At 37.6% G+C, this 12,028-nt stretch overlaps 1 long non-coding RNA gene across 1 annotated transcript; it reads left to right on the forward strand.

The window, feature by feature from the left end:
- The first annotated feature begins 11,298 nt into the window (after positions 1-11,298).
- LOC25480893 (uncharacterized) lies at positions 11,299-11,678 on the forward strand. The gene is made up of 2 exons (XR_003008388.2): positions 11,299-11,438; positions 11,542-11,678. It is a non-coding gene; the product is annotated as an uncharacterized lncRNA (long non-coding RNA).
- The last annotated feature ends 350 nt before the right edge of the window (positions 11,679-12,028 follow it).

The following is a 12,028-nucleotide window of genomic DNA, read 5'->3' on the forward strand; positions in this document are numbered from 1 at the left end:
ACAGAAATTGTCATAGCAGTTCACGTAAAAGAATGAAGCATGTTATAGCATATAACCCCATCCCGTTACGTATCAGAGCGACCTAGACGACACAGTGAAGGCAAGGCCAACTCACGAAAGCAAACTGCACACTAAGCACGATCACCTGCAAGTTACCCATACGAAGGGCAACATTTTCAAGCAGAAGGGGTGAGATTTCATAACAAAATAATGCTAATCAAAGTAATTCGAATCATAATTAACATTAACATCATAATCATTCTTGGATAACTTTGCATATTCAAATAACAAGTATCACGTATTCACATATTCAATAAACAAGTATCACGTATTCACTTATTCAATCGTCATCAACAACATAGCATTATGAACATGACAATGTGACAATGCTCCTAGACTCCTTATATGCATGTGGTACCAATCGTCATCATAAGTATTAATATACTTTAATCGTGCGGAGGACAAAGCTCCTATAAAACGTGCGGAGGACAAAGCTCCTAATATTCGTGGCGAGGACTAAGCTCAATGATATGCTATGCATGGACACATATGAACAAAACATCGTAATCAACTTATCAACATGCATCCAATAATTTGGAGCTAAACTTCATCATATAATTATGCACTTAGTTAAATAACGGAAGCAGCATAAACAGGTCACATAACAAGATGATATCATTATATCAAAGCACATAATTTGTATCATTATCACATTTTCTTATCTTGCATGAATATACAATACAATAGTTCATATTCAATTGATATTAATATAACTTAAACAACTCTACAATCTGCATTAAACGACATCACTAGGTCTCATTACCAGTTAGGGGTTCACTCTTGATCAACAAGTGCGACACAGATCGCATAAACACATAAACAAGTTCATCCTGGTTGTACTCGCGAGGCGAGAGCACTTACTCGCCATGGCGAGTACCACTCAACTCCCAAACTAAGGTTGTTCTGGGTTCCCTCTGATCCTACATTCATTCCTAATCAATACTAGGTATGTTCAGGTACTCAAAGGCATACAAGATTCAACTAAAAAGGTCGAAACACGAAATATGACATGCACTCTGCCTAAGCTCGCGAGGCGAGGAAGGGTTGCTCGCCATGGCGAGTTGTACCAAACAACTCGCGAGGCGAAGGGAAAGGGGCTCGCGTGGCGAGCGATGAAGTTCATCACTCGCAAGGCGAGGATCATCACTCGCCGTGGCGAGCGATGAACAGAAGCACGGGCAGACTAGGGTTTTTCTCAAAAATTCATCACACAACATGGTTCAAGGCGTGGTTTTGATTCCAGAATTCATCCTAAACATATTCTAAGGTTAAAGGACGGTTCTTTCATCAATCTAACAAGTTTTACCGTTTGATCATCAATTTTTTTAGGGTTTTGACCTAATTCCAAAACTTCTCTAAATCAATCCTAACTTTGTCAACTAATCATCAGAATTACAGTAAATAACATTATTGAATTATTAGTCTCACCCTTACCTTGTATGAAGAAAATCGCAGCACTCTACCTTGGTTCCTCTAGACTTGGCTTTTTCTCCCTTTTCTCCAAAAACGTACGTACAACAAAATGTTTTCTAAAACTAGGTCTAGCCTTTTTATATCTCCTCTAAATTACTTATCTTATCTCACTTTCTCCCCCAAAACTATCTAAAATATCAAAACAGCCCTCAACTAAATATTTTATATTATTTTCAAATCTTTATTCTATTTAACAATAAAATAAATCTCATATCATAATCAAATCCTCCAAAACTCATAACTTATCACGTCATCAATCAAATCACTAAATTCATCGTGAATCACCAAAACATAACAAAATCACGCATGTACTATATAATTATAATATAATTGCCTAAACTCAATTAAATAACGATTAAACGAAAGTGGGCGTTACAACTCTCCCCCACTTAAAAGATTTTCGTCCTCGAAAATTTACCTCAAACAAACAACTCTGGATAAGACTCCAGCATCTTACTCTCAATCTCCCACGTCAAGCTTTCACCAGTCGCTCCCGTCCAAACGACTCTCACGAGAGGTATCTCCTTGCCTCTCAACGTCTTCACTTTACGATCATCAATCCTCAACGGTAAAGTTTCTACCGTAAGGTTGTCTCTAACTTGCACATCGTCACTCTGAATTACATGAGATGGATCCGGAACATACTTCCGAAGTTGCGACACATGGAAAACATTGTGCAAATTCGAAAGATGCGGCGGTAAACCCACTTGGTAAGCCACCGTTCCAACTCTTTCCAATATCTGATACGGACCAATGAACTTCGGGGTCAACTTCTTTGACTTCAAAGCACGTCCTACACCAGTCATAGGAGTGACTCTCAAAAACACGTGGTCTCCTTCCTGAAATTCAAGATCTTTTCTACGCTTATCATGATAACTCTTTTGTCGACTCTGCGACGCCTTCATTTTCTCTTGGATCATCTGAACTTTCTCAGTAGTTTGCTGAACAATCTCTGGTCCTAAGACCGCTCTTTCTCCTGATTCAAACCAACACAACGGAGTTCTGCATCTCCGACCATACAAAGCCTCGAACGGTGCCATTCCAATACTAGAATGATAACTATTATTATAAGTGAACTCGATCAACGGAAGATGACTATCCCAAGTTCCTCCTTGTTCAAGAACACAAATTCTCAACAAATCCTCTAGCGACTGAATTGTCCTCTCCGACTGACCATTTGTCTGTGGATGATACGCCGAACTCAATCTCAACTTCGAACCCAAGGCCTCTTGCAAACTTTTCCAAAATCTAGAAGTAAATCTTGGATCTCTATCTGACACGATGCTGGAAGGAACACCATGCAACTTCACAATCTCCTTGATATAAATCTCTGCCAACTGGGCAACAGGGAAACTAATATTAATAGGTAGAAAATGAGCTGACTTCGTCAACCTATCAACAATAACCCAAATTGCGTCGCTCCCTCTCGGAGTATTCGGCAAACTCGTCACAAAATCCATCGATATACTATCCCATTTCCATTCTGGCACATCTAAAGGTACCATCATTCCAGCAGGTTTCTGATGCTCAACTTTCGACTTCTGACAAACTAAACAGGAATACACAAACTGTGCCACATCTCGTTTCAAACCAGACCACCAGAAAATCTTCTTTAAATCATGATACATCTTCGTAGCTCCCGGATGAATACTCAAGCTACTTCTATGACTCTCTTCAAGAATCATCTTCTTAATCTCTTCATTGTCTGGGATACAAATTCTTCCTCGGAATCTCAACACACCTTGATCATCGATTTTAAAATCACTATCTTCAGTCTGATCTCTAGCAACCAACAAGTCCACAAACTTTACATCAACTTTCTGTGCTTCCTTGATATTTTTCAGAAATTCACTATCAATCTTCAGCATACCCAGTTTCACACTCTGAGGTGACCATTCGCAAACCAAACTCATATCTCTAAACTGTTCAAGCAATTCGAACTCTCTGACCATCATGGCGGACATATGCAATGTCTTCCTACTCAAGGCATCTGCAACAACATTAGCTTTACCTGGATGATAATTCAAACCAAAGTCATAATCTTTCAACAATTCGAGCCATCTTCGCTGTCTCATATTCAATTCCTTCTGATCGAACAAATACTTCAAACTCTTGTGATCACTAAACACCTCAAATCTCGAACCATACAAGTAATGTCTCCATATCTTCAATACAAAGACTACGACCGCCAACTCGAGATCATGCGTAGGATAATTCTTCTCATGAATTCTCAACTGTCTTGAAGCATAAGCTACCACTTTACCTTCTTGCATAAGTACACCTCCTAAACCCAACTTGGACGCATCACAATAAACCACAAAAGGTTCATCTGATTTCGGCAAAATTAACACTGGAGCAGTCGTCAAACGCTTCTTCAATTCACCGAAACTGTTCTCACAATGAACATCCCACACAAAAGTTTTACCTTTACAAGTCAACTGCGTTAGCGGAAGAGCTAACTTAGAAAACCCTTCAATAAACCTTCTATAGTAACCAGCTAAACCCAAGAAACTTCTAATCTCAGTAACGGACTTAGGAGTCTCCCACTGTGATACCGCTTCAACTTTAGACGGATCCACTGCAATACCATCACCAGAAATAACATGGCCTAGAAAACTCACTTCTTTCAACCAGAATTCACACTTAGACAATTTAGCATAAAGTTTCTTCTCTTTCAACACTTGCAAAACAATCTTCAGATGCTCAGCATGTTCTTCTTCAGTCTTGGAGTAAATCAAAATATCGTCGATGAACACAACTACGAACCGATCCAAAAATGCATGGAAGATGCGATTCATATACTCCATAAACACTCCAGGTGCATTGGTCACACCGAAAGGCATAATTTTATATTCATAGTGACCATAACGCGTTCTGAAAGCTGTCTTCTGCATATCCTCATCCTTTACTTTAATCTGGTGATAACCTGACCTCAAATCAATCTTGCTAAAAACACGTGCACCCACTAGCTGATCCATCAAATCATCAATTCTCGGAAGTGGATACCTATTCTTGATAGTTACCTTGTTCAACTGTCGATAATCAATACATAGCCTCATACTACCATCTTTCTTCTTTACTAACAAAACCGGCGCTCCCCAAGGTGAAACACTCGGTCTAACAAACTTCTTCTCAAGCAAGTCTTCCAACTGTTTCTTCAACTCAGATAACTCAGAAGCAGACATACGATAAGGTGCCATCGAGACCGGCTTCGTTCCAGGAACAAGATCAATAGAAAACTCAACTTCTCTCTCTGGAGGCACATCAGGAATCTCATCTGGAAAAACTTCAGAAAATTCACACACCACCGGTAACCTGTGAATCACTGCTTGATTCTCAATAGATAAGGTAGCCATTAACGAAAACATCAAGATACCGTCGCGTTCCAGTTGCTTCAGCTGCTTAGTAGATAAAAACTCTGCACCACTTTCCTCTTCGACGGAAGAGAAATGTACTGACTTGCTAAAACAATTAATAAGAACGTGATTGTACTCTAACCAGTTCATACCCAAAATCACATCCATACCACTCAAAGGTAGACAAACTAAATCCATTTCAAAATCGTGACCAAACATAGACAAAGGACATTTCAAACATACGAGAGAAGTAGTCACCGAACCCTTAGCCGGAGTTTCGACAACCATCTCTCCATTCATATCAGACAAATCAAGACCCAAAGCAGAAACACAATCGAAAGCAATAAAACAATGCGTAGCACCAGTATCAATAATAGCAACCAAAGGAGTATTATTAATATAGCAAGTACCTCTGATCAAACGATCCTCATTCTCTGTCTGAGTCCTAGTCAAAGCAAAGACCCTACCAGTAGTCGGCGCCCTCTTAGGCTGAGTACACTGTGAACTAATGTGACCCTCTCCATTGCAATTAAAGCACACAATGTCTGTACGATTGCAATCAGCTACAACATGACCTTTCTTACCACACCGGACACACTTCTTGATTTCCTCAGGGCAGGCGTTGCTCTTGTGGCCTTTCTCACCACAATTGAAACACACAATCTCTGCAGCATCCTTCTTCTTAGGCCGCCTAACATCGACCATCTTCTGTTTCCCTTTATCAGCGGGGGCACTGTACGGCTTAGGACGACTCTGCTGTCCCTTGCCCTTCCTTTCATTCACTACCTTGTAGTGAGCCTTCGTATCCTCTTCATAGATCCTGCAGCTATTAACCAAATCCTGAAAAACTCTCAGCTGTTGGTACCCAATCGCCCTCTTAATGTCGGGCCTCAAACCGTTCTCGAACTTGATGCATCTCGAGAACTCAGCATTCTCTGCAGTATAGTGCGGATAGAACTTAGACAGCTCCACGAACTTGGCAGCATACTCTGTCACGGACATATTTCCTTGCTTCAGCTCAAGGAATTCGATCTCTTTCTTCCCGCGAACATCTTCCGGAAAGTATCTTCTCATGAACTCTCTCCTGAAAACAGCCCAAGTCACAACAGCTCCCTCCTGCCCAAGGGTAGGCAGAAGAGCAACCCACCAGTCATCAGCTTCCTCGGCCAGCTGATGAGTACCAAACCGCACTTTCTGATCCTCCGTGCACTGCATAACCCGGAAAATCCTCTCAATCTCCTTAAGCCACGTCTGGGCTCCATCAGGGTCATAACGTCCTTTGAAAGTCGGAGGGTTCTTCTTCATGAACGTCTCCAACATCCTAGCTTCAGCATTCGCACCGGCATTCACGTTAGGTTGTTGTCCCACAGCTTGGGCAACAGCTTGTAGAGCAGCAGCTAACGCAGCATCGTTTCTTCCAGCCATTTCCGAGATTCTACAAAAGTAGCAACAACAACATAAGATAGTAATATAAATATTACTAAGACTCGACACGACTCTCTAATTGACCGGACGGACCGACCTGCTCTGATACCAATTGTAACACCCCGTTTTCCCAATATACAAATTTCTTAAACATTTATCAGAGTAAAAACCATAAACGGGATATCACATAAAAACGTAATCCAAAAACAGTTAAATAATAATTTAACTTCCACATAATATCTTAACATAGCAGCGGAATATTAGTTCATAAACCATAAATCAGTTTGGCACGCAGGCCCCAAATAAAGATCTTAAAAGAGTTAAACAAAACAGAAATTGTCATAGCAGTTCACGTAAAAGAATGAAGCATGTTATAGCATATAACCCCATCCCGTTACGTATCAGAGCGACCTAGACGACACAGTGAAGGCAATGCCAACTCACGAAAGCAAACTGCACACTAAGCACGATCACCTGCAAGTTACCCATACGAAGGGCAACATTTTCAAGCAGAAGGGGTGAGATTTCATAACAAAATAATGCTAATCAAAGTAATTCGAATCATAATTAACATTAACATCATAATCATTCTTGGATAACTTTGCATATTCAAATAACAAGTATCACGTATTCACATATTCAATAAACAAGTATCACGTATTCACTTATTCAATCGTCATCAACAACATAGCATTATGAACATGACAATGTGACAATGCTCCTAGACTCCTTATATGCATGTGGTACCAATCGTCATCATAAGTATTAATATACTTTAATCGTGCGGAGGACAAAGCTCCTATAAAACGTGCGGAGGACAAAGCTCCTAATATTCGTGGTGAGGACTAAGCTCAATGATATGCTATGCATGGACACATATGAACAAAACATCGTAATCAACTTATCAACATGCATCCAATAATTTGGAGCTAAACTTCATCATATAATTATGCACTTTGTTAAATAACGGAAGCAGCATAAACAGGTCACATAACAAGATGATATCATTATATCAAAGCACATAATTTGTATCATTATCACATTTTCTTATCTTGCATGAATATACAATACAATAGTTCATATTCAATTGATATTAATATAACTTAAACAACTCTACAATCTGCATTAAACGACATCACTAGGTCTCATTACCAGTTAGGGGTTCACTCTTGATCAACAAGTGCGACACAGATCGCATAAACACATAAACAAGTTCATCCTGGTTGTACTCGCGAGGCGAGAGTACTTACTCGCCATGGCGAGTACCACTCAACTCCCAAACTAAGGTTGTTCTGGGTTCCCTCTGATCCTACATTCATTCCTAATCAATACTAGGTATGTTCAGGTACTCAAAGGCATACAAGATTCAACTAAAAAGGTCGAAACACGAAATATGACATGCACTCTGCCTAAGCTCGCGAGGCGAGGAAGGGTTGCTTGCCATGGCGAGTTGTACCAAACAACTCGCGAGGCGAAGGGAAAGGGGCTCGCGTGGCGAGTGATGAAGTTCATCACTCGCAAGGCGAGGATCATCACTCGCCGTGGCGAGCGATGAACAGAAGCACGGGCAGACTAGGGTTTTTCTCAAAAATTCATCACACAACATGGTTCAAGGCGTGGTTTTGATTCCAGAATTCATCCTAAACATATTCTAAGGTTAAAGGACGGTTCTTTCATCAATCTAACAAGTTTTACCGTTTGATCATCAATTTTTTTAGGGTTTTGACCTAATTCCAAAACTTCTCTAAATCAATCCTAACTTTGTCAACTAATCATCAGAATTACAGTAAATAACATTATTGAATTATTAGTCTCACCCTTATCCTGTATGAAGAAAATCGCAGCACTCTACCTTGGTTCCTCTAGACTTGGCTTTTTCTCCCTTTTCTCCAAAAACGTACGTACAACAAAATGTTTTCTAAAACTAGGTCTAGCCTTTTTATATCTCCTCTTAATTACTTATTTTATCTCACTTTCTCCCCCAAAACTATCTAAAATATCAAAACAGCCCTCAACTAAATATTTTATATTATTTTCAAATCTTTATTCTATTTAACAATAAAATAAATCTCATATCATAATCAAATCCTTCAAAACTCATAACTTATCACGTCATCAATCAAATCACTAAATTCATCGTGAATCACCAAAACATAACAAAATCACGCATATACTATATAATTATAATATAATTGCCTAAACTCAATTAAATAACGATTAAACGAAAGTGGGCGTTACATACAACCACTACCTCCACTACTCTATTTTTGTCTCTGCTACAAGACAAGAAAAACAGCTCTGCCTGCAACGATGTTCCTTCACAATGGGAATGGATTTGAAATTGATCATTCATAGGACAATAACCATATTAGGAAAAAGATCATTGGTGATTGATCAAAGCTTCAAACAACGTCTCTTTCACACCTCCATATAAAGGAGTGAAGACTTAGAGCAATATGGGGACCCAACAACAATTTACAAAGTGCCAAAGTTCTGCTGAAATTGTTCTGCATTCAAAAGTTCACTTAGAATTTCTTATCAAAGTTCATATCTTAGAAATTCTAGAGTCTTAAGAGTCTGTATTTGATTTGTATTGTGAACACCACTGATTGTATATCAATTGTTCAACTTCAAACATTTTTCTGTGTAATTCTGTTTGAATTAGAAGTCTCTTGCAGTTGTGCTTGAGCATTAGAAGTCTCTTGATTGTGTTCAGGAGCATAGGAAGTCTCTTGCAGTTGTGCTTGAGCATTTGAAGTTTCATGCTAGTTTTAGCAATGAGCAATTGTAATCAGATATTACATAGTGAACTATCCTTGGAAGTGCAAGGGGGACATGACTAACTTCCGGTTTGTGGAAGGAACCTGTATAATTGCTTTGTGTCATTCTTCTTTCTCTCTCTCTCTCTCTCTCTCTCTCTCTCTCTCTCTCTCTCTGTTTTATCCGCTGCAAGTTAGTCCTGAACATCACTTCTCTATCTGCTTCTGATCAGTGTTTTCAGCTTAGGAGAAAAAGAAGAAAAAACCAACTCAATTCAACCCCCATTCTTGTGTTTTTTCTCACCTTCAAAAATCATGTAATTTTACAAAGACATCTCATGAAGAAGGGGAAGATATGAAATGAATACTCATGAGGCGTGCAAGAAATTACAAGTTCGTGGAATTTCGTCCCAAGTCCCTAAACCAATTCGGAAGAAGAAAACACTAAAAAAGATGAAGAAAAGGCAAAAACATACTAGGAGTTGAAGCCACACGCCCCGGGTATCCCACCATGCGCCCTAGGTGTGCAAAACATAGAACAAAATCTACGCTTCTAGCACTCACGTGTAGTGTGTGTCCCTTCGCATGGGGAGTGCGAGGCCAAGAAAAACAACTAAATGCCATTTTTTCTTTGCGGGTGTTGGTAAAAAGCCCAATTTTTCAACCCAAACCCATAAGAAAAGTTGCCTATAAATACAAGAACTCTCATTAAAAATTTCTCATTCAAAACTTGATGGTTCAAGAGGAATGCAAGCAGCATCAACAGAGTAGTCTTTCCTCAAAATTTGTCTTTAGGTACCATGAGTAACTAAACACCTATTCATTATGGTTCTAAGATAAACATCTATTTGTTTGTTGGATTTAATTATTCAAGTATTTCATTCAGATATGTTTTGAGATCTATTTAATTTTTGTATGCAAAAGGTTCAATGCTTTCACAAATCCTAGGGAGTGTGACATACCTAGAAGATGCGATTGAACATAGAAATAGGCTACAAAGATATTTCAGGTCTAATTTCTAAAGGTTACTTATAAACTTTATTCTTTTCCCTTAGTAAGATAAAGTTAGGCCTATCCATTTAATCTACCATGGACAATTAAGGGTATGTGTCGAAATTCTTAAATTCATAGGTTTAATTAAGGGTAGATGACAATTTAGGAATACCAACTTCGTTTATGTTTCAATTACATGTGAAAGAGTAAATCATCACCATAATTAACTATCCAACCACTTATACAGATCTCTATAGGCTTGACGACCATGTATCTCGTATCGTACATATGATCTTAGGGTGATCAGAGGAGCAACTTGACATTTGGAGGGACTTTAGATCCCATCGAACTTACCACTTAAAGAAAACCCTTATCTCATAACTGATAATTGATGAGAATAAATCCAACACGAAAATAGAGGGGATTCAATGAATCCTTATCACTACAAAAATCTGCAATTCAAAACCTTTAATTTTCCGCAATCAACTCAACCGCTTTGTGTAATCAAATCAAACTTGCAAACTCTCCCCATTTTATTTCTTTTATTTACTGTTTTAACAAGTTTAGCTAGTTGCCTAGTTGAAACGACAATTCTCGTAGAGACGATTTTACTTACTACTTTATTACTTGAAAACGATTCGGTGCACTTGCCGAATTTTGTCATCAATGATTAGGGTGTATCTTTCATTCTCTTGCATATGATGATGATTGATGTTTAGCTGTTGTGTATGGTTTATATTATGTATAAGTAATATTCTTCACTCTACGAGTGTTACTTTCTTGGATATGATTTCTCACTTCATATGTTTCCATGTCGATACTTACTCATTGTTGTGTAGGTAGACGAAAAGATGGAAACACATGAAGAAGATATGTAATTTTAAGCCATAGAGTTATCTAAATTTCATTTTCGCACTTTTACGTTATTACCAGGTAGTCGATGTATAGATTGGCTAGCGTATAAGTTGCTTTAGAGTCTATTTCGTACGCTAGGGTAAAATAAAAATAATTTCATATCAATGGATTTTTTTTAAGGAATTCTGTTTTTTTTTTGTTTGTAATTTTTCTTTTTCTATCTCGAAAGGGTAAATTAAAAATGATTTCATATCAATGGATTTTTTTTTGTGGCCTCCTGACTAATTTTGTCAAAGGGACAAACATAACACTTCAAAATAGTTAAAAGACATTTTACTAAGTCTTATAATAACTATTTAATTTCTATAAAGAAACTGTGTGTTTTATACATTATAAATTTATCAAATTATTTTTATTTGTTTCATGCAAAAGGAGAAAAATATGGCTAAAGTCACTAACCTTTTTTATATTACGATTCTCTTTCTTTCACTATTTTTCATTGCAATGAACGATGCCGGTAAATCATTTTTCATTATTTTACAATTTTATTCTTTACTTCTTAACTAACCTTTTATGCCCTTTAATTAGTAACATTTCTATATTCTCTTTTCTCATTACAGCAAGATATGAATGTCGTGAGGACTCTCATTGTGTAACGAAAGTTAAGTGTGGGCTTCCTCGAACTCCGAAATGTAGGAATTACATATGTTTTTGTCATAATCCAAATAAATATATATGATGATAAAATGTTCCATTACATGTCATTTAACTAATGATGTAGCATTAAATAATTGAATTTGTTGTATTTATTTTCCTCTAATAATTGCACAGATTTTGTGCCCTTCGATGATAATAATTAAAATAACATAGCGCATTAAATAATATTATTTAGATTATTTTGTTTGTCTTCATTTCATAATAATATACTCCCTCCGTCCTAAATTATAAGCAAAAAAAATCCATTTTCTTTATCCTAAATTATAAGCAAAAAAGATCAACTTTTATCATATTTAATTATGTTTTTTCAAAAAATTATCTTTTCCAAAGCAAAATTATATGCAAAGTGCATTCAATTTGTTTTCTTTTTCATTTTCTCTATAATCAACT

The sequence above is a fragment of the Medicago truncatula genome, chromosome 6, assembly GCF_003473485.1.
Source record: "Medicago truncatula cultivar Jemalong A17 chromosome 6, MtrunA17r5.0-ANR, whole genome shotgun sequence".
Classification (NCBI taxonomy): domain Eukaryota; kingdom Viridiplantae; phylum Streptophyta; class Magnoliopsida; order Fabales; family Fabaceae; genus Medicago; species Medicago truncatula.